Here is a 23,946-nt window from a genome sequence, read left to right as displayed (position 1 = left end):
CAATCCAAGGTTGCCTTCATCGTGTCCATGCTGTCTGATGAGGCCCTTGCTTGGGCAAATCCGTTTGGGAACATGGATGTCCTGAGACTACCAGTCTGCAGTCTTTTCTGGCTACCTTCCGGCTGGTCTTTGAAGAGCCCGAACGCACCTCCTCCGCTGCCTCAACACTGCTACGTCTACGGCAGGGTTCCTCGTCTGTGGGTCAGTACGCCATCCAGTTTCATACCCTGGCTGCCGAGCTGGCATGGAACAATGAGACTCAGCTGGCGGTGTTCTGGGAGGGCCTTTCTGGATGGATTAAGGATGAACTAGCTGGCCACGACCATCCTACTCCGAATGACCTGATCATCTTGGCTACAAGGATATGTATGCTCTTCAAGGAACATGCTAAGGAGGTCGCATGCACCAGAAGGCCACCTTGGTTGACTCTATCCTTCCATAGGCCAGTCCTTCCTCTAGTGTTCACCCCACCTGAAGATCCCATGCAAATAGAGCGCCTTCGATTGTCTGACCAGGAACTTTTACGCCGCAAAGCAGAGAACTTGTGTTTGTATTGTGGTGGCAAGGCCCACTTCATGTGCAATTGTCCCCAGAAGCCGTTAAATGCCAATGTCTAGGATCTGTTGGAGAGGTGGTCCTAGACAAAGAGAAGTCCTCTCCGAAACTTTCACACATGGGAGTCACACTGTCTGTGCCTGCATTTCTGAACTCTGGGTCGGCCAGTAATTTTATTCAGCAAGCTCTGGTCCATCAGTTCCAGCTTCCTACCATCCGTCTTAAAAAACGCCTTTGTCAGTGGTCTCAGTTAATGGACTGCCACTCCCTGAACCAGGGATTGCCATGACTATGCCCCTTAAGCTGCAAATTGTGGTTCTGCATTCTGAGACAACTTCCTTCTACATGTTGCCAGCGCCTGTGAATCCGGTTATCCTTGGTCTTCCCTGGCTGCATTAGCACTTTCCGGTTCTGGACTGGAACTCCAGTCAGATTCTACATTGTTGGTCTTGTCATTCCATTTGTCTATCGGAGGTCCGACCTGCTTCCTCGCCTCTTGTACCAGTAGACCTGCCAGGACTCCTGCAGCAGTACGCCAGTTTTGCTGAATTTTTCAGCAAGAAAGTGGCAGAGACCCTGCCTCCTCATCGTCCGTAGGATTGTCCAATTCACCTTCTGCCTGGTACCATTCCTCCTCGTGGTGATGTCTGAATACATTAAGGAAAAGCTTGAGAGGGGATTTATCTGGAAATCTACTTCACCAGGCGGTGCCGGGTTCTTCTTTGTGCAAAAAAAAAAGATGGATCCTTATGGCCCTGTATTGACTATCGTGGTCTGAATAAGTTCACAATAAAGAACTGATACCCTCTACTGCTAATCTCGGAACTCTTCGACAGGATCTGGGGAGCTAAGGTCCTTACTAAATTTGACCTGCACGGCGCATATAATCTTATCCACATTCGAAAGGGCGATGAGTGGAAGACTGGTTTTAACACTCGTGACGGACACTACGAGTATCTCGTCATGCCCTTCAGTTTGTGCAATGCTCCCGCGGTATTCCAGAAGTTGGAAAACGACATATTCTGGGACCTGCTTTATGTCTGTGTAATAGTGTATCTGGACGATATACTGATCTATTCCCCGGATTTAACCACTCACTGGAAGCATGTACGTTTAGTATTACAGCGGTGTAGAAAAAATTGTCTGTACGCCAAACTCAATAAATGCCTTTTTGAAAAATCTACTGTACCGTTTCTCAGATACGTCATCTCAGATGCCAGGTTGCAGATGGATCCTGAAAAGTTAAAGGCAGTAATGGACTGGCCCTGCCCACAGGGTCGCCGGGCTATTCAGTGATTCCTGGGATTCGCTAATTTCTATCGGCAATTCATCTAGAATTTTTCATCCCTTACATCTGCGATCTCCCACCAATTCTTTCTAGAAGTTGAAGCCTCCTCCATAGGAGCCGGTGCTGTTCTTCTACAGAGATGTTCTGTCACGCCCTGCCCTATGGGTGTTCCGAGGAGATCTGTCAGAGTTGCTGCACGTGATTCAATCTGACAGTTTGTTTTGTTGTGGGTTTGAGCAGAATCCCACCTCCTCCCAGGTGATGCTCTTTAGGTAATTGGTGAGGCTATTTATTCCTCCCTCTCCCTATAGCCTTTGCGGGTTATAGTTCTGCCTTGTGTGAGCTCTGGAAGTTTGGTGGATCGTCTGCTTCTACACATCTCTAGATAAGTCCTTTTTCCTTGTTCCTTCTGTGTCTATTTTGACTAGGCCTCTAGGGTGACACTAGCTCCTTCGGTTGTTGAGGGAGCTGGGTGCCTCTTTCCCTCTTCCCTACAGCTGAGGGTTTGGTTCAGTGTGTTATGTGGGCATGTGCATATCTACCATCGAGATATGCACATGGGCATAGCAGCTTAGGGAAAGTGTTTTAGGGATTGCTAGGAGGTGACCCCTTTGTTTCCTAGCATTTGGGGCCTAGTCAGTTGTTTTGTTTGCTTTGCCGTGTTCTGTTTCCTTCCCTTATCTTTCCTACCGTGACTGGTTCCAAGGGCAAGATGTTTACCTGTTGGTTCTTCTCCAAACTCTTCTCACCGGCTGAGAGGAATTACTGTATAGGTGACAGAGAACTTCTAACCATAAAACTTGCTTTGGAGGAGTGGCATTATCTGTTGGAGGGGGCCCAGCATCCGGTGATAATATTCATGGATCACAAGAACATCAAATATCTGCAGACAGCCCAGTGTCTGAACCCTCTCCTTCTCTCATTTTAATTTCGAGTTGCACTTTCGCTCGGCTGAGAAAAACATCAAGGAGGATGCTCTGTCTAGGTAATTTGATTTCGCAGACCAGCAGGAGGAGCCCCAATTCATTGTAAATCCTGCTCGCTTGATCACAGTGGCTCCTGTCCCGGTAAGAGACATTCGTCCCAGAAAAACATTCGTGCCATCTGCCAAAAGGAAATGTATCCTAATGTGGGACCAAAACTCCAAACTGGCCGGTCACCCAGGTATTCGTAAGACCACAGAACTGGTGTCTCGCCACTACTTGTGGCCCACATTATCCAATGTACCTACCTGGATGAAACAGTAACAAACGTGACGCTGCCTCAATATTGGTATTTGCTAATAACGTACCCGGGCCCAACATCCTTACCCAAGCCACAGCCAAATCAAATGACGTATACACCACCGAACATAATTCAGGATCAATACCATTATTGACTGACTGCACTTTGGGAAATGAAAGGTGATGAATGAGCCAAAATTTATTCGACTCTTTCTTGAGACCAACCCCCAACAGAGATACCCTCAAATTTGCCAGATGCAGCTCCGAAAATGGACCCGCCAAACGCCCCATCGCCACCTCCTTGGCCAATTTTTTGGAAACTACCTCAGGATGAATTAGCGCCGACCTCAGATTCTTATGTACAATGGCACCCGGCGACGAGACAGAGGGAGTGTAAAAACCCAACCTATCAACCTCGCCTCCTGATTTGGGTACCTATTTAGGAACCGTGCCATCTTTTCTACCCATATTGACGATCGACCCTTTTCCAGAATTGTCTCCCCCCTATTGTCTAATTCCCTTAAAGCATCTATTTTCTCCTTGGGATATTACTGACTTTGCGTTGTTTTATGTCAAAAGTACCTATACAACGCACAATTTTTTCTGTGGTTGGTTTTTTACGATTTTATAATAAATCACTTCTTTCTCTTACTTTTGCTTTTCGGTATGCTTTATGCAATACTTTTTTTGGATATCCACGTTCTAGGAACTTTTGATACAATATTTTGCTCTCACATTCAAAGGCTACTTCAGTTGAGCAATTCCTTCTTGCTCTAAGATACTGGCCTACTGGGATTCCTCTTTTAATAGGTTGTGGATGGTAACTTGACCAGTGTAAGAGACTGTTAGTCGACGTTGGCTTTCTGTAAATTTCAGTTGATATACTCCCATCTTCTATTAGAGTGAGAGATATATCTAGGAAGTTTAGTTTACTTTTCTCTATTTCAGCTGTAAATTTTAATCCTATTGTGTTATCATTGAGATTCTTCACAAATTCGTGAAATTCATTTATTGTGCCATCCCAGAGTATTAGAACGTCGTCAATATAACAACCCCAATATGTGATGTTCTTTTCCCCAAATGTACAGTTTCCCTCGTTAAATAGGAAACACAATCCTTTTGCCGATACCTCCGCAACATTACCCTGTTCTGACCCACCGACTTACCTCAAAAGGGCTGCCCTGATCTCACCGGAGCCTCAACCCTTAACCAGAGACTAATATCCTTGTGGTCCCAACGTATGTTGGGCCGCACCATCTTCCTCTGCTTAAATTGCTTGTCATACTGTACTGCAGCCAACCTGTACCCCCAAAAACCTGGTACGCCTCCCCTATCGCATCCATATAACAGAACAGCACTGAGCAGCATTTTGGTGTGTTTTCCCCGATTACGCTTGCCAAAATCGCAAATGCTTGCAACCAGTTTGAAAACGTGCGTGAAATCAATCGATACCGCCACTTTTCCTCTACCTCCTTTTTCCTTCATCCTTCTTTCCCCTATCCAAATTAAATCTCTACAAAGGAAGCAGGGAGCAAATTTCCACAAATTTCCACTCCCCTTTCCAAATCCTCTCCCTAACCTCCTGTTTCAAGTGCGCCCCCAACGGACCCTCAAAACACACGTACACTTCACCCTTTGCCGCATCATCCAACCTTGGCCTGCCATTCTTCCCCCCTCCCACCTTAATCTCTACCGACACTGACATCTCTGATCTACTGGGCAAAAATTACGTCGGACACCCCACTCCCATGACCCATTCCCCAAGCCGGTAGCAGTGACACCCCTCAGGCCCCTAAACCCGTCTACCACCCTGCCAGTTAGCCCAAAAGCTGCCCTAGACCCCTTCCAAATTCCCCCGGACGTCCCACTCCCCCGGACAGCTAAGAAGACATAAAATAGGACCCCATGAAATCTCACCAGGCTGCACGGACGCTGTGAAACCTGTAGCCACTGTTCCTGTATCTCGCGGCTCCTGTTGTCACGGATCCTGGACGTACTTGCCACGCTGACCCTGTAGTTTGGAATCGCAGCCTCTTCTCCACTGGGTGAGCTCAGGCCACTCTCCAAGATGTCTCCTGCCATGTGGGGGGTGTCTTCTTCATCCAGCAGCATTTCGGGCCTGTAAAAGACCCTGGCAGCCTCCTGCACAGCTCATCCTCCTGTTAAACTGCTCCCACGCCAAGTGGACCTCCTAGAGGCAGAAAGCTCCACAGACGTACTTGCTGCAGCGAGCGGGGAGGGGTAAACTCCCCACTCTGCTCTGTGTCCCGCAGCTGCATGGGATTACTCCCACGGCGGGAGCGCCTCACTGAAGCCTGCTGCGCTGCTCCCCGCCATGGAGGGTCCCCAGATGGGCTCTGCAATCAGCGCCTGATCCTGGGGGTTGCGTCGGGGCTCAAGCCCCCTCTTCAGGGATGTCCACCTCAACTGGGCCCCCTGCAGCAGGCCTCTTAACTGCTCCCTCAACCAACCGTTTCGCCGTGCCTCTGCTTTCATCCTGATTCGGGCCAACAGCTTATCCACAGACATGGTGAGTGGCGTTTGATTTTAATCTAAAATGGCGGTTACTCTACAACACCCCCCCTTTTTAAAGTTTCCCGCCACACCTCCTAGTTACCCTAGTAACTCCCTCTTCCTAGCAGCTACTGGGCTGTTAACTGTTTAAATGCTGACCGTCACCAACCAAACCAGCGTCATGCTGGCCTTCTCTCAGCCCTGCCCCAGTCCGGCCTCACTGGAGCCACCTTGACACCTGGTAGATGGGCCCGACACACGTTTGATCAAAAATGTCCGCAAAGAGCTTCTATTTTTTATTTGTTTATAGTAGGTACAATACCACTTTAATTTAGCACAATCCCTATTTCCCAGTTTTATTGTTGGCATGTGTAATGGTGTGCTGCCATACCTGTTTTTATTTGCTTCCTGCCGGCTAGCTTTATGGATGTGCACCTGCAACTATGAATGTGCTAGTCTAAATTTTCTTGTAGCATTTATTAGAGAAAGACACATTGATAGACAGTGGTAAACCCTTCAGAATTTTTTATATTTCTGCATATATTTGACCTAAAAACGACATCAGTAGATAAGGATAACCAAATCAAATGAATGAGGCAAAAAAATTAGATTTATTGAGGAAAATGATCCAATATCACATGTCTGTGAGTGGCAAAAGTTTGTGAACCTTTGCTTTCAGTATCTGGCGTGACCCCTTGTGCATTAATAACTGAAACTAAATAGTTTAGTCTTGAACATCGGCTTGGAGGAATTTTAGTCCATTCCTCAAAACAAAACAGCTTCAGCTCTGCTGTGGTGGGTTTCCTCCCATGAACAACTCTCTTCAAGTCCTTCCACAACATTTCTATTGGCTTAAGGTCACAACTTTGACTTGACCATTCCAAAACTTCCAAGAGCTTGTCTCACTTCAGCAAAAGGCATTTATCATAAAAGTTAATACAAGGCACTTACTAATGTGATTGTCCATATTGCCTCCTTTGCTGACGTGATTCATTTTTCCATCACATACACTGTTTATTTCCAGGGGACCACCTTACAGTCCATCAGCAGTGGTCGGGTTTGTACACTATAGGAAAAAGCACCAGCCTCTCTGGTGGCCGGGAGTGCGCATAGGCGCACATGCACAGCAGGACAGATGTCCTGACACAGCTAGGTAGGATTGTTGTCATCACGAAGAAGCCAGTGAGATGAAAGAGAGACTGTGGTTACTAGAGATGAGTGAAGTTCTCACCGCCCCCCCCCCCCTCCCCCGGTCTTTTAACCCCTCAGATGCCGAGTTCAATTGTGGCATCTGTGACTCACATTAAGCCATTCAGGCTTTGAGCAAGTGGATGAGGTGAGTATAATTTGTTTATTTTCAGCTGCCATTTTAGGAAAAATTGATTTGTTACCACGAAATGCTAGGAAAGTCGGCTCAAATTTTTCCAGAACTTCGTATCGAAGTCCACTTCGGATACTTCAATTTACTCAACACTAGTGGTTGCCATAGCTGAAGAAATGTGGGTTTGTGGAAGCACCCAGAGATAGATGTAGAGACCAGCCGACAGAGATTGGCTGCCCTGAGGCTCAGGGAAAGACTTGAACTTCCAAACACAGGAGAGCAGGCTGGTGCACTCAAGAGGGACAGCAGCAAGCCCATTGGGCTCTCGGAAGATAAACCAAGCATTACAGCGAAGATTCGGCTATAGCATTGTATACTGCAAGAGAATGTCAAGGGCCCCCAATAGCAAATTGCTTGGGGGACACATGGTGGCCTAGTCACTGTCATTTTAATATTAGGAAATGATCTTCTCCTTATGCCTCAGTTTTCTATGTAGTTTTGTGTCTTATCTCCCCCCTCTTATTTTGCTCCCCCTCTTATATTGCAGTGTTACTTACCAGCTTGGTCATATTGGGGTCAACTGTGCTTGGCATGAGTGGTTCTGTCCGGTTCTGTCCAGTTTTGAGGCGGGAAGAATCTGTAATCTTGATAGAGGATTAATGGCGGGAATATTTCCCTTTATAATGGAGTGCTCCGCTGGGGTTCGTGCCTGTAAGAAGAAAGAAGACCTGGAATCAGCGCTTTACCCGCGCTTCCTTATTTTATCTGTCGCAATGTTTATTAGTGGGGATTTGTCGCTGAGCTAATACTGGGTGGACTGGTGGATATGTGTTCTGAAGTTGAATAGTTGTTTTATTATTGGATGAATTTTAATTAATGTATGCTAATTTATTTATTATGCTAAGTTGTGTATTTATTATAGGTTATCCTTAATAAACATTGCAGCCATATAATTCCACAATTAAAGGTGTCGTGTCTTTATTTATTGTTAATGACTATGTGACTTGGGCCACCATGTTAACCTGTGTCAAGTTAAAGTTTATCTGCTTCAAGATACCGTTGATCTATGTGGAATTGTTGTTACTAGTTACTGCTGTATTCTGCGGTTACAAGGTAGTTGATGAGTGCTCCTTAAACAGATTCTATCCCTTTCTAAGAATGACTTGAAATAAGACTCCAGGACCGTATTCCTGTTCACTTTTCACACATACAGCTGTGAGTAGTTGGTCAAATCCATGCAATGGCCATGAGGACCCCAAAAAAACACAGGATTGACCAATACAAAGTGACTGTTGCAACCTCAAGTGAAACACCTAGATGGTGCAGGCTATGGTATAGGGGAGTCTTCTAGGACCCACAACAGTGGATCCCAGCTCTGTTGCACCTGTAGCTCATGGTCAATGAGTCAGAAACGATTAATTTTGCTTAGCAACTGTCACGTGTACTGGGCCATTAAGTGTAGCCTGAAACCACAAGCATATTGTACCTTTAAGGGTCGTTTTCAACCACTAAGCAGACAGGGGCACTGTTGCGAAGAAACAACATAGTCTTATAGACCAGTTCCTTATACAGCTATACGTAATGCAATGTCAAGTGCTACCTCTGCATAGCCCCCACTGCAGCAAATAAGGCACCCATAAAAAAAAAACTGTAAATGGTAATTGACTACAAATACCTAGAAGTCCCTTTAAATGAGCATGTATGTGATTTTCCAGAAGTCTGGTACTGTCTAGCAGAATGTTAATATTCCCTCGGTGACCCAAGACACCCCACACATCAGGAAGCTCACGCCTCTGGTACATCTGCTCTCAATGTAATTAACTGTGAATGTAGGATATCCATTTTAGCTGAATGAAGGACTTGTGTAATGTATATTGGGTGGGGTTATTCTTTAAGGAATAGACTTAGACTAGCCAAGAAAATACATTCTTTTCATGTAGTAATAGGAGTGATATATGGAAATAATATTATAGACATTCCTTGTATTAGTATGACAGTCTGTTTCGTGGATGCTTCTTCTACTATGCAAGTCTCAGGTCTCCTGTATACAGAAGAGCAGGGTGCGCTGAGGCAAGCAGTGTCCCTGCAGCTCCATACTGCTACGCTGTGTACCACCATTATGGTGCCTCCATATGGTTGCATATAACATAGGAGATATTCTCCTGTAGAATGCATAATACAGCTTTCGGTGGTACAGGCGCCACACCCAATTTCTGATGCCTCCATATGAAATCAGAGAGATAAGGACTCCACTAAAGCACCATAAACTTCAACACACACTTTAGTATGGCAATGTACATACACGTTGTACACAGTCATAATACCGTCATGTGCTTGAGGCCTGTATCTTTGACATTCTGCAAGGCTCTGCTGCACCATTGACATCATGCCCCTGCCTGTCACATACAGTCCTGTTTTCATACAGTTAGGGTCCATTCACACGTCCGCAATTTCGTTCCGCATTTTGCTGAACGGAATTGCGGACCCATTCATTTCTATGGGGCAGCACAATGTGCTGCCCGGATACGGAATTGAGGATCCACACTTCCGGGTCCGCACTTCCGTTCCGCAAAAAAATAGAACATGTCTTATTCTTGTCCACAATTGCGGACAAAAGCAGGCATATTCTATTAGTGCCGGCAATGTGCGGTCCGCAAAATGCGGAATGCACTTTGCCGCTGTCCGTGTTTTGCGGATCCGTGGATCCGCAAAACACGTTGCAGACGTGTGAATGGAGCCTTAAAGGGGTTGTCCGGGTTCAGAGCTGAACCCGGACATACCCTTATTTTCACCCCGGCAGCCCTCCTGAGCTTGGCATCGGAGCATCTCATGCTCCGATGCGCTCCAGTGCCCTGCGCTAGATCGCGCAGGGCACGGGCTCTTGTGTTTACAATAACACACTGCCGGGCGGTAACTTCCGCCCAGCAGTGTGTTCGGTGACGTCACCGGCTCTGAGGGGCGGGCTTTAGCTCTGCCCTAGCCGTTTTACTGGCTAGGGCAGAGCCAAATCCCGCCCATCAGTGTCGGTGACGTCACCGGGCTGCCTGTCAGCCCCATAGAGAGCCCGGTACGTCACCGGAACTCAGAAAAATGCCTTTACCCTGCGCGATTTAGCGCAGGGCAAAGGAGAGCATCGGAGCATGAACTGCTCCGATGCTCATGTCAGGGGGGCTGCCGGGGTGAAAATGGAGGGATGTCCAGGTTCAGCTCTGAACCTGGACAACCCCTTTAAGCTATGTTACTTGGCTTCTACAAGTTCACAGCATAAAGCAAGTTGGCAGCATATTTAAAGCACTTGACTTCAGGGGGTTCTTAACTCCTTCATGCAGTATTCCAGAATAAGGTACTTGCCAAACAGTTTTTCTTTTTATCAAATATTATTTGGTTCTATGTAATATTCTGATGTATTCGATTGTACCGGTATAGTTTTGTATGGATAAGTCTGGGTTAACAATCCTGACTCTGCCCTTGTAGAAGGCTAAGAGATGGACCTTGGTCCACTCCTAGTTTAGTGATGTCTTGTGTGAGGAGAGGAGCTACATGTGCTCACTCCTGAGTCTACGCTTAAGTCCCAGTGAATCACTATCTGATATTTGCATCAATAAAGCCATCTCCACTTCACCGTACTCCAGAGAGAGAAAAGGATGAACTAGAAGGTCCAGAATCTGCTGTGCACTGGAGTAAGTCAGTAAGGTATTCGCTGTTTAAGGCTGGTTTCATATTTCTAGTATTGTCAGTTCCGGCAGAAAATGCTGGGAATTAGCCAGACACAAACCACAGCATACAGCAATTTCTGTCCGGCCAATTCTCAGCATATTTGACAGATTGCTTCCGGATCTCCGCTGGACTCATTTTAGTTAATGGTGCCGATGGGCATTCCATTTGTATCCAGCAGTGCAGGATCCGGAGAATTCTCTGCTGGAAATGCTGCCAGAGATGTGAAACTGGCCTAAGGCTGATAGAGACTTTACTGCAGTGAGAGTGACATTGCTAATACACCCTTCCACACTGTGACACAGTCTTGGCCAGCCATATCTTAATTCTGTACCGCTCAGCTGGGAATTACAGACAAGTTTTGCAAGGACCTTGCTGCCAGCCTTAGATTCTCAGAGGGAGAGAGAGAGAAAAAGATAGAGGGAAGGAGTACTACAACTCCCATTATTTCTCATATTCATACATTGCTGTCAGGTAAGATTTGTACTGTAAATTGTTTAGAACTTGTTTTCATACCATTGTATGTAGTACAACTCCCATCCTGCACTTTAGTAGAGGAAGACTTATTTATTTTCTACAATTTGCCTGGAACCAGCACCATTCACTGGCAAAAGTGTCGACATCTCCAGCCTTGCATCCATAGCAAGCTCATAACATCAATGGCACCCCAACTATTATCAGGCAGGAGCCGCAACATGAGGATGCGCCCCGAGGGAAGAAAGGGTGTGCCCTCCTGTTACTGTTCTAGCCGAAAGGAGCATCGGTGTGAGTATTGCCACTGTAATTCATGTGAACAACTGTTGCAGCCGCTCCTACTATTTTCTCTGCTTCTCCTGGGCTAGGGCACCACACAGACACCTGCCAACACGGTCTGTAATTGGAGATAACTCCGAACATGAAGATTGAAAGGGTTCTCTGGGATTTTTGTATTGATGACCTATCCTCAGAATAGGTCATCAATCTGGGATCGACAGGGGGATCCAATTCCAGGTGCTCCAGATGATCAGCTGTTTGAAGAGGCCATTGTGCTCTGTAAGAGCTTATGCCTTCCTAGGCCACCTGACATCATTTTCATTGGTCACATAACATAGGCTCAGCTTCGTCTCATTCTAGTGCATGCGGCTGAGCTGGGATACCAAGCACAGCCACTATCAAATGGATGGTGCTTGGTAAGCTGGGAGGAGGCCGTGGCGCTCACTGGAGCTCTGGTGAGCACTTTGGCTTCCTCAAACAGTTGATCGGTGGGGGTACTGGATGTCGTACTTCTGCCAAGCTCATATTGATGACCATCCTGAGCAGAAGCCGTCAATATGAAAATCCTGGAAAATGCCTTTAACCTCCTCCCGTCACACTAACGCCGAAAGGCGTCATCTCTGCGGCGCTCCCAGGTCACACTAACGCCAATAGGCGTCATCTCGCGAGACGCGAGATTTCCTGTGAACGCGCGCACACAGGCGCGCGCGCTCACAGGAACGGAAGGTAAGCGAGTGGATCTCCAGCATGCCAGCGGCGATCGTTCGCTGGCAGGCTGGAGATCCGAATTTTTTAACCCCTAACAGGTATATTAGACGCTGTTTTCATAACAGCGTCTAATATACCTCCTACCTGGTCCTCTGGTGGTCCCTTTTGTTAGGATCGACCACCAGAGGACACAGGTAGGTCAGTAAAGTCGCACCAAACACTACACTACACTACACACACACCCCCGTCACTTATTAACCCCTTATAAACCCCTGATCACCCATGATCACCCCATATAAACTCCCTGATCACCCCCCTGTCATTGATCACCCCCCTGTCAGGCTCCGTTCAGACGTCCGTATGATTTTTACGGATCCACGGATACATGGATCGGATCCGCAAAAAGCATACGGACGTCTGAATGGAGCCTTACAGGGGGGTGATCAATGACAGGCGGGTGATCACCTATATACACTCCCTGATCACCCCCTGTCATTGATCACCCCCCTGTCATTGATCACTCCCCTGTAAGGCTCCATTCAGACGTCCGCATGATTTTTACGGATCCATGGATACATGGATCGGATCCGCAAAACACATGCGGACGTCTGAATGGAGCCTTACAGGGGGTGATCAATGACAGGCGGGTGATCACCCATATACACTCCCTGATCACCCCCCTGTCATTGATAACCCCCCTGTAAGGCTCCATTCAGACGTCCGCATGCGTTTTGTGGATCCGATCCATGTATCCATGGATCCGTAAAAAATCATGCGGATGTCTGAATGGAGCCTTACAGGGGGGGTGATCAGTGACAGGGGGGTGATCACCCTGATTACCCTGATCACCCCCTGTCATTGATAACCCCCCTGTAAGGCTCCATTCAGACGTCAGCATGCGTTTTGTGGATCCGATCAATGGATCCGTAAAAAATCATGCGGATGTCTGAATGGAGCCTTACAGGGGGGGTGATCAGTGACAGGGGGGTGATTACCCTGATCACCCCCTGTCATTGATAACCCCCCTGTAAGGCTCCATTCAGACGTCCGCATGCGTTTTGTGGATCCGATCCATGTATCCATGGATCCGTAAAAAATCATGCGGATGTCTGAATGGAGCCTTACAGGGGGGGTGATCAGTGACAGGGGGGTGATTACCCTGATCACCCCCTGTCATTGATAACCCCCCTGTAAGGCTCCATTCAGACGTCAGCATGCGTTTTGTGGATCCGATCCATGGATCCGTAAAAAATCATGCGGATGTCTGAATGGAGCCTTACAGGGGGGGTGATCAGTGACAGGGGGGTGATTACCCTGATCACCCCCTGTCATTGATAACCCCCCTGTAAGGCTCCATTCAGACGTCCGCATGCGTTTTGTGGATCCGATCCATGTATCCATGGATCTGTAAAAAATCATGCGGATGTCTGAATGGAGCCTTACAGGGGGGGTGATCAGTGACAGGGGAGTGATCACCCTGATTACCCTGATCACCCCTGTCATTGATAACCCCCCTGTAAGGCTCCATTCAGACGTCCGCATGCGTTTTGTGGATCCGATCCATGTATCCATGGATCCGTAAAAAATCATGCAGATGTCTGAATGGAGCCTTACAGGGGGGGTGATCAGTGACAGGGGGGTGATCACCCTGATTACCCTGATCACCCCCTGTCATTGATAACCCCCCTGTAAGGCTCCATTCAGACGTCCGCATGCGTTTTGTGGATCCGATACATGTATCCATGGATCCGTAAAAAATCATGCGGATGTCTGAATGGAGCCTTACAGGGGGGGTGATCAGTGACAGGGGGGTGATCACCCTGATTACCCTGATCACCCCCTGTCATTGATAACCCCCCTGTAAGGCTCCATTCAGACGTCCGCATGCGTTCTGTAGATCCGATACATGTATCCATGGATCCGTAAAAAATCATGCGGATGTCTGAATGGAGCCTTACAGGGGGGGTGATCAATGACAGGGGGGTGATCAGGGAGTCTATATGGGTGATCACCCCCCTGTCATTGATCCCCCCCCTGTCATTGATCCCCCCCCTGTCATTGATCACCCCCCCTGTCATTGATCACCCCCCCCCCTGGTAAGGCTCCATTCAGACATTTTTTTTTGGCACAAGTTAGCGGAAATTTTTTGTTTGTTTTTGTTTTTGTTTTTTCTTACTAAGTCTCATATTCCACTAACTTGTGTCAAAAAATAAAATCTCACATGGACGCACCATACCCCTCACGGAATCCAAATGCGTAAACATTTTTAGACATTTATATTCCAGACTTCTTCTCACGCTTTAGGGCCCCTAAAAAGCCAGGGCAGTATAAATACCCCACATGTGACCCCATTTCGGAAAGAAGACACCCCAAGGTATTCCGTGAGGGGCATATTGAGCCCATGAAAGATTGAAATTTTTGTCCTAAGTTAGCGGAAAGTGAGACTTTGTGAGAAAAAAACAAAAAAAAATCAATATCCGCTAACTTATGCAAAAAAAAAAAAAATTCTAGGAACTCGCCATGCCCCTCATTGAATACCTTGGGGTGTCTTCTTTCCAAAGTGGGGTCACATGTGGGGTATTTATACTGCCCTGGCTTTTTAGGGGCCCGAAAGTGTGAGAAGAAGTCTGGGATCCTAATGTCTAAAAATGCCCTCCTAAAAGGAATTTGGGCCCCTTTGCGCATCTAGGCTGCAAAAAAGTGTCACACATGTGGTATCGCCGTACTCAGGAGAAGTTGGGGAATGTGTTTTGGGGTGTCATTTTACATATACCCATGCTGGGTGAGAAAAATATCTTGGTCAAATGCCAACTTTGTATAAAAAAATTGGAAAAGTTGTCTTTTGCCAAGATATTTCTCTCACCCAGCATGGGTATATGTAAAATGACACCCCAAAACACATTGCCCAACTTCTCCTGAGTACGGCGATACCAGATGTGTGACACTTTTTTGCAGCCAAGGTGGGCAAAGGGGCACATATTCCAAAGAGCACCTTTCGGATTTCGCAGGCCATTTTTTACACATTTTGATTGCAAGGTACTTCTTACACATTTGGGCCCCTAAATTGCCAGGGCAGTATAACTACGCCACAAGTGACCCCATTTTGGAAAGAAGACACCCCAAGGTATTCCGTGAGGGGCACGGCGAGTTCCTAGAATTTTTTATTTTTTGTCACAAGTTAGCGGAAAATGATGATTTTTCCTTTTTTTTCTTTTTTCCTTACAAAGTCTCATATTCCACTAACTTGCGACAAAAAATAAAAAATTCTAGGAACTCGCCATGCCCCTCACGGAATACCTTGGGGTGTCTTCTTTCCAAAATGGGGTCACTTGTGGCGTAGTTATACTGCCCTGGCAATTTAGGGGCCCAAATGTGTGAGAAGTACCTTGCAATCAAAATGTGTAAAAAATGGCCTGCAAAATCTGAAAGGTGCCCTTTGGAATATGTGCCCCTTTGCCCACCTTGGCAGCAAAAAAGTGTGACACATCTGGTATCGCCGTACTCAGGAGAAGTTGGGGAATGTGTTTTGGGGTGTCATTTTACATATACCCATGCTGGGTGAGAAAAATATCTTGGTCAAATGCCAACTTTGTATAAAAAAATTGGAAAAGTTGTCTTTTGCCAAGATATTTCTCTCACCCAGCATGGGTATATGTAAAATGACACCCCAAAACACATTGCCCAACTTCTCCTGAGTACGGCGATACCAGATGTGTGACACTTTTTTGCAGCCAAGGTGGGCAAAGGGGCACATATTCCAAAGAGCACCTTTCGGATTTCGCAGGCCATTTTTTACACATTTTGATTGCAAGGTACTTCTTACACATTTGGGCCCCTAAATTGCCAGGGCAGTATAACTACGCCACAAGTGACCCCATTTTGGAAAGAAGACACCCCAAGGTATTCCGTGAGGGGCATGGCAAGTTTTTAGAATTTTTTATTTTTTGTCGCAAGTTAGTGGAATATGAGACTTTGTAAGAAAAAATAAAAAAATAAAATCATCATCATTTTCCGCTAACTTGTGACAAAAAATAAAAAGTTCTATGAACTCACTATGCCCATCAGTGAATACCTTAGGGTGTCTACTTTCCGAAATGGGGTCATTTGTGGGGTTTTTCTACTGTTTGGGCATTGTAGAACCTCAGAAAACATGACAAGTGCTCAGAAAGTCAGAGCTGCTTCAAAAAGCGGAAATTCACATTTTTGTACCATAGTTTGTAAATGCTATAACTTTTACCCAAACCATTTTTTTTTTGCCCAAACATTTTTTTTTTATCAAAGACATGTAGAACAATAAATTTGGCGAAAAATGTATATATGGATGTCGTTTTTTTTGCAAAATTTTACAGCTGAAAGTGAAAAATGTCATTTTTTTGCAAAAAAATCGTTAAATTTCGATTAATAACAAAAAAAGTAAAAATGTCAGCGGCAATGAAATACCACCAAATGAAAGCTCTATTAGTGAGAAGAAAAGGAGGTAAAATTCATTTGGGTGGTAAGTTGCATGACCGAGCAATAAACCGCTAAAGTTGTGGAGTGCCGATTTGTAAAAAAGGGCCTGGTCACTAGGGGGGTATAAACCTGTGGTCCTTAAGTGGTTAACACCTCAAATGCCATGGTCAGTTGCAGTGACCAAACAGACAGCTTCCCTGTGATGAGATCACGGGAGTCGTTCATTTTTTACAGCAGCCGGGAGCCTTGTAAGGGTTCCCTGGCCTGCCATAACAAAGTTCCTATTGGGCCCTGCTTGTCAGTGATTTTACTATAGACTGAAATGGTAAACTGTTGCAATCTATTGTTTAAGCTATATAATGGTTGTCCCCTAAGAGGGCTAGGAAAAAAGTTTTTAAAAACCTAAAAAAAATAAATTTGAAGATGAAATAATCTCCCTTTCCCATGTTATCAATAAAAAAATAAAAAATAAAACAATATAAAATCCTTGCTATCATTGTGAAAATATCTGAACTACAGTATCAAAATATGAAAGTATTTATCTAATACGAATGAATACTGAGTCAACATTTTTTTATTACTTCGCCTTCCAAAAAGATTTGGATAAAAAGTGATGAAAAAAAGTCTTACATACCCCAAAATGGTATCAGCTCACCACGCAAAAAAAATAACAGGCATAAGACAGCTACGTAGACAAAAATATAACGTAAGTTATCGGTGTCAGAATACAGCAATGCAAATCATTTTTTATTTTATTTTTTCCACACTTTTATATTATTTTAAAAAATCCTAATCCTAAAAATCCAAAGAATCCTAAACATAATAAAAACGATATAAATTTGGTATCAGTGTCATCGTAATGTCCTGCTGAATAAGGGTAACAAGTCTTTTTTACCACTCAATGAAGGCTGTAAATAGAACTTATTTTTTTCCTCCTTCCTGAGACATTGTACAGAATATAAAATGCTGCTGTTAAAAAGTAAAACTTATCCCAAAAACAATAAGCCTTATGTTATGGCCCTTGAAAGGGGGAGAGGTAAAAAAACAAAAATTGGTCTGGTCTTGAAAGAGTTACTCTCTCCTCTTGAGAATGGCAGTAAGATACAGATGAAAGTGTTATTTCTTAGCTGGGGCCATATTTTTACATTTCCAAACATTCTTGTCTATGCACCTCACATCTGGTCTGGAGCTGTACTTACATTTTTACAAGATTATGTTCATCTTTTATTATCAATGCAGGGGCATAGTAGATGTGGGTGAAGCTGCTGCTACAGGGCCCAAAGTCAGAAGGGGCCCTGCCTGGGCAGAGGACTGAAAGATATTTATTGTCAGATCCCCCTCAACAGTATTATACAACAACATAATATACAGTGACACTATATACAGTGACATGATACTGTACCTGTAGGAAATGGATGGAGTGGCTGCCTGGTCTGGTCTGAGAAAGCTATCTTGACTAGTCACAGGAGTGAGGGTTGCATGGGAGGAATGGGTTGCTTAGGGGGGTAGGTCCCCGATACAAAATCTGCTGTGGGGCCCAGACATTCTAGTTACGCTACCGGTTCAATGATAAAATCCTGGTTGCGTGCAGCCACCATTAGGGGGAGCTCAGGGGCATAGTTAATATTATTTATACTTTGAACTCAGTAGTGAATCAAGCTCCTGAGCTCCCTCTAGTGCTCGTTGCAGGTAGCCAGAATTGGATTATTTATTCCTATATCCCTTTACTTATGGAGAAGATTTTAAGCTCTCAATCAAAGAGCTATACAGACATAGTATAACATGAATGAGACAGAACTTATTTAGACAAAAAAAAAAAAAAACATTCACTTTTGGCTTTATGCTTGGTGTAATTCATGCTCTATATCAGAGATCAGCAACCTCCAGAACTCCAGCTGTTCTGAAACGACAACTCCCAGAATCCTTCTTTCACTTCTATAGCTACGTAAGTGTGCATCCTAGGAGTTGTAGTTTCACAGCAGCTGAAGTGCCAAAGGTTGCAGATCCCTTCTCTAGAGGTCCTTGAGATTCCATGGTTCATGATCAAGTCATGAAGAGCACTTTCAATTTCTGCTCCTCTGCAGATGCATTACATGGAAAGCAATAGAGGATAGTAGTATCCCCACCCTGCATATTACAGAGTATTATGTGAAATTAGCAATCACCACCCTGATAAACCAGAACAAACAGTATTTGAACCTGAGTGTGGGAAAAGTAAGAGCTAAAAGATAACCCCTGTATTAAGAATGGAAAACCCTGTAACTAATCTGATAAGCTGATAGTCTGCTTAACTTTACCAGGCAGCGGAAAATTCTCCAAGTAGGGGGTCAGATCATTTCATCTACACCGGAAAAGTTACACAGTAGTACAATAGTCAATGAACTTGCTGTCCACAGGAGGCAACTAAAAACTATTTATTAATTGGAAATATTTTTGGACACGCATAAAAGAAAATTCACATCTGGGGCAGAGCTTTAGTTTACTGTTCAAGCCCAGTGTCTGAATACCCTAGTTATGGCTTATGGTTAGTTTGACACCCCATCTGGCATACAGCACATATTCCTAACTGGAGAGGGGTAATTTCTTGAAAAATATTGAAAAATATTTTCTTTTATCTATGTTTCTTTTTTGTTTATATGCAGCGTCACACTGCTGCCATCTTTGATCCTCAGGTTGGCTGCTGGTGTACTAAAGAAAAGACCTTATTTCTACCACAACCTACAGTCAGGTCCATAAATATTGGAACATCAACACAATTCTAACATGCTTGGCTCTATACACCACCACAATGGATTTGAAATGAAACGAACAAGATGTGCTTTAACTGCAGACTGTCAGCTTTAATTTGAGGGTATTTACATCCAAATCAGGTGAACGGTGTAGGAATTACAACAGTTTGCATATGTGCCTCCCACTTGTTAAGGTACCAAAAGTAATGGGACAGAATAATAATCATAAATCAAACTTTCGCTTTTTAATACTTGGTTGCAAATCCTTTGCAGTCAATTACAGCCTGAAGTCTGGAACGCATAGACATCACCAGATGCTGGGTTTCATCCCTGGTGATGCTCTGCCAGGCCTCTACTGCAACTGTCTTCAGTTCCTGCTTGCTCTTGGGGCATTTTCCCTTCAGTTTTCTCTTCAGCAAGTGAAATGCATGCTCAATCGGATTCAGGTCAGGTGATTGACTTGGCCATTGCAAAACATTCCACTTCTTTCCCTTAAAAAACTCTTTGGTTGCTTTTGCAGTATGCTTTGGGTCATTGTCTATCTGCACTGTGAAGCGCCGTCCAATGAGTTCTGAAGCATTTGGCTGAATATGAGCAGATAATATTGCCCGAAACACTTCAGAATTCATCCTGCTGCTTTTGTCAGCAGTCATATCATCAATAAATACAAGAGAACCAGTTCCATTGGCAGCCATACATGCCCACGCCATGACACTACCACCACCATGCTTCACTGATGAGGTGGTATGCTTAGGATCATGAGCAGTTCCTTTCCTTCTCCATACTCTTCTCTTCCCATCACTCTGGTACAAGTTGATCTTGGTCTCATCTGTCCATAGGATGTTGTCCAGAACCGTGAAGGCTTTTTTAGATGTCGTTTGGCAAACTCTAATCTGGCCTTCCTGTTTTTGAGGCTCACCAATGGTTTACATCTTGTGGTGAACCCTCTGTATTCACTCTGGTGAAGTCTTTTCTTGATTGTTGACTTTGACACACATACACCTACCTCCTGGAGAGTATTCTTGATCTGGCCAACTGTTGTGAAGCGTGTTTTCTTCACCAGGGAAATAATTCTTCGGTCATCCCCCACAGTTCTATTCCGTGGTCTTCTGGGTCTTTTGGTGTTGCTGAGCTCACCGGTGCGTTTCTTCTTTTTAAGAATGTTCCAAACAGTTGTTTTGGCCACGCCTAATGTTTTTGCTATCTCTGTGATGGGTTTGTTTTGTTTTTAAGCCTAATGATGGCTTGCTTCACTGATAGTGACAGCTCTTTGGATCTCATCTTGAGAGTTGACAGCAACAGATTCTAAATGCAAATAGCACACTTGAAATTAACTGTGGACCTTTTATCTGCTCATTGTAATTGGGATAATGAGGGAATAACACACAACTGGCCATGGAACAGCTGAGAAGCCAATCGTCCCATTACTTTTGGCCCCTTAACAAGTGGGAGGCACATATGCAAACTGTTGTAATTCCTACACCGTTCACCTGATTTGGATGTAAATACTCTCAAATTAAAGCTGACAATCTGCAGTTAAAGCACATCTTGTTTGTTTCATTTAAAATCTATTGTGGTGGTGTATAGAGCCAAAAATGTTAGAATTGTGTTGATGTCCCAATATTTATGGACCTGACTGTACATAGAGCATGCAGGCTTAGTTGTTGGGATGGCAATCGCTGTATGCCATAGATCTTGTGAGGTGGCCACCTTGCTGTGACTAGGTAGTGATGGACTGGAGAAATGTGAGTATGATTATTTCCATATGTGATTCCACACATAGTGCCTATGAATCAAGATAAGAGATTCAGGGGAAGTTATTATGCACAAAATTGTACAAAAGAAACAACATTTTGTGCAATTAGGCTTTAAAAAAATAAATACAATTATTGCCACTTTTTCCTACTTTACACAGCTCTTGGCACTGTGATTATGGTTTAGCAGGTGAGGACATGGCATATTTATCATAATGTTAGGCTGACAAATTGGAGAAAATACAGTTTATATCGCTCATAGCCCAGGGTTGACTGGTCATAGGCCCTAATAATAAACATTTTATTACATTATATAGTACCACCATATTCTGAAGCGATTTACATTTCAGATAGATATCACAAGACTATAGGCTAATAAACAATTGAAACACTAGGGTTGAGGGCCCTGCTCGCAAGATCTTACAATCTATGAGGAAATGAGGGTGACTCAAAGGGTAAAATTGATTGTTTTCTAAAGTGGTCCAGCCACCTATATACCAAAGAGAATAGTGCAGATAAACTGCATGAACCGATGAATTGAGAGGGCTTAGTGTTGGATGTTGGGGTTCGGTGCTGAAAAATAAGGGGGCGAGGGGGGTTAAATGGGGAAGAGTCAGTACAGGGATGTGATAAGCCTTCCTTTGAAGATGTATTTTTATGGTATGTTTAAAGCTAAGGAAGTTGGAAATGAACATGAATGTCTGGGGCAGTGCATTCCAGAGAGATGGTGCAGCTCGAGGAAAGCTTTGAAGACGTTTAATCTTAGATCATTGGAAGAACAGAAAGGAAGATTCCTACTGGGAGCCCTTCCTCCCTCTACTGGCCAGGTACATAACAAAAAAACACACAAATAATCTGATGCTCCCGATCTCATCGTGACCACCTGCTCCAGGACGCATGTGTCTCATGCCACATATTTGGGCACTGGGGGCATTTTCAATACTGAGGACAGTCTAGGGGGCATTACTGGGGGGGCTTTATAGGGGAAATTATTACTGGGGACACTATGGGCATATTATTACAACTGGGGGCACAATAAGGGGCATTACTTAGAGTACTGAGGGCATTTTTAATACTGGGGCACTATAGGGACATTCTCCATCCCACTCTTACCATGCCCTCTCCTCGGGAAAGCAGCAGGGGTGCATAGAAATGCCATTTGCGCCTAAATTTATGTACAATGACGTTTAAAAAACATCTCAAACATGAGGCTTGCAGATCTAATGGTGTAGCAGTAAAATATATGAATGTCCTAGAGGTCTTTAGCTTTATCATAGGAATTATATGCTGTCATTACATTATAGGAATTGCTTATTATACTCAAAGTGGAGATCCCCTTTAACCACTTCAGCCCCGCCAGGTGAAACCCCCTTCATGACCAGAGCACTTTTTACACTTCGGCACTACACTCCTTTCACCGTTTATCGCTCGGTCATGCAACTTACCACCCAAATGAATTTTACCTCCTTTTCTTCTCACTAATGGAGCTTTCATTTGGTGGTATTTATTGCTGCTGACATTTTTACTTTTTTTGTTATTAATCAAAATGTAACGATTTTTTTGCAAAAAAAATGACATTTTTCACTTTCAGCTGTAAAATTTTGCAAAAAAAACGACATCCATATATAAATTTTTCGCCAAATTTATTGTTCTACATGTCTTTGATAAAAAAAAAATGTTTGGGCAAAAAAAAAAATGGTTTGGGTAAAAGTTATAGCATTTACAAACTATGGTACAAAAATGTGAATTTCCGCTTTTTGAAACAGCTCTGACTTTCTGAGCACCTGTCATGATTCCTGAGGTTCTACAATGCCCAACAGTAGAAAACCCCCACAAATGACCCCATTTCGGAAAGTAGACACCCTAAGGTATTCGCTGATGGGCATAGTGAGTTCATAGAACTTTTTATTTTTTGTCACAAGTTAGCGGAAAATGATGATGATTTTATTTTTTTTATTTTTTCTTACAAAGTCTCATATTCCACTAACTTGCGACAAAAAATAAAAAATTCTAGGAACTCGCCATGCCCCTCACAGAATACCTTGGGGTGTCTTCTTTCCAAAATGGGGTCACTTGTGGCGTAGTTATACTGCCCTGGCAATTTAGGGGCCCAAATGTGTGAGAAGAACTTTGCAATCAAAATGTGTAAAAAATGACCGGTGAAATCCAAAAGGTGCACTTTGGAATATGTGCCCCTTTGCCCACCTTGGCAGCAAAAAAGTGTGACACATCTGGTATCGCCGTACTCAGGAGAAGTTGGGGAATGTGTTTTGGGGTGTCATTTTACATATACCCATGCTGGGTGAGAAAAATATCTTGGTCAAATGCCAACTTTGTATAAAAAAATGGGAAAAGTTGTCTTTTGCCAAGATATTTCTCTCATCCAGCATGGGTATATGTAAAATGACACCCCAAAACACATTCCCCAACTTCTCCTGAGTACGGCGATACCAGATGTGTCACACTTTTTTGCAGCCAAGGTGGGCAAAGGGGCACATATTCCAAAGTGCACCTTTCAGATTTTGCAGGCCATTTTTTACACATTTTGATTGCAAAGTTCTTCTCACACATTTGGGCCCCTAAATTGCCAGGGCAGTTTAACTACGCCACAAGTGACCCCATTTTGGAAAGAAGACACCCCAAGGTATTCCGTGAGGGGCACGGCGAGTTCCTAGAATTTTTTATTTTTTGTCACAAGTTAGCGGAAAATGATGATTTTTTTTTTTTCTCTTTTTTCCTTACAAAGTCTCATATTCCACTAACTTGCGACAAAAAATAAAAAATTCTAGGAACTCGCCATGCCCCTCACGGAATACCTTGGGGTGTCTTCTTTCCAAAATGGGGTCACTTGTGGCGTAGTTATACTGCCCTGGCAATTTAGGGGCCCAAATGTGTGAGAAGTACCTTGCAATCAAAATGTGTAAAAAATGGCCTG

At 44.3% G+C, this 23,946-nt stretch overlaps 1 long non-coding RNA gene across 1 annotated transcript in view; it reads right to left on the bottom strand.

Annotated features, from left to right (window-relative positions):
* LOC122926904 overlaps positions 1–23,946 on the bottom strand; it is a 45,820-nt gene that overhangs the window by 5,171 nt on the left and 16,703 nt on the right. The window contains exon 2 of the long non-coding RNA XR_006387729.1: positions 7,459–7,610. This is a non-coding gene — a long non-coding RNA (uncharacterized LOC122926904). The remainder of the gene's footprint in view (positions 1–7,458; positions 7,611–23,946) is intronic.

Source organism: Bufo gargarizans, chromosome 2 (assembly GCF_014858855.1).
Source record: "Bufo gargarizans isolate SCDJY-AF-19 chromosome 2, ASM1485885v1, whole genome shotgun sequence".
Lineage (NCBI taxonomy): Eukaryota > Metazoa > Chordata > Amphibia > Anura > Bufonidae > Bufo > Bufo gargarizans.
The sequence above is the reverse complement of the archived record's forward strand: the minus strand, read 5'-3'. Positions and strand labels throughout refer to the sequence as shown.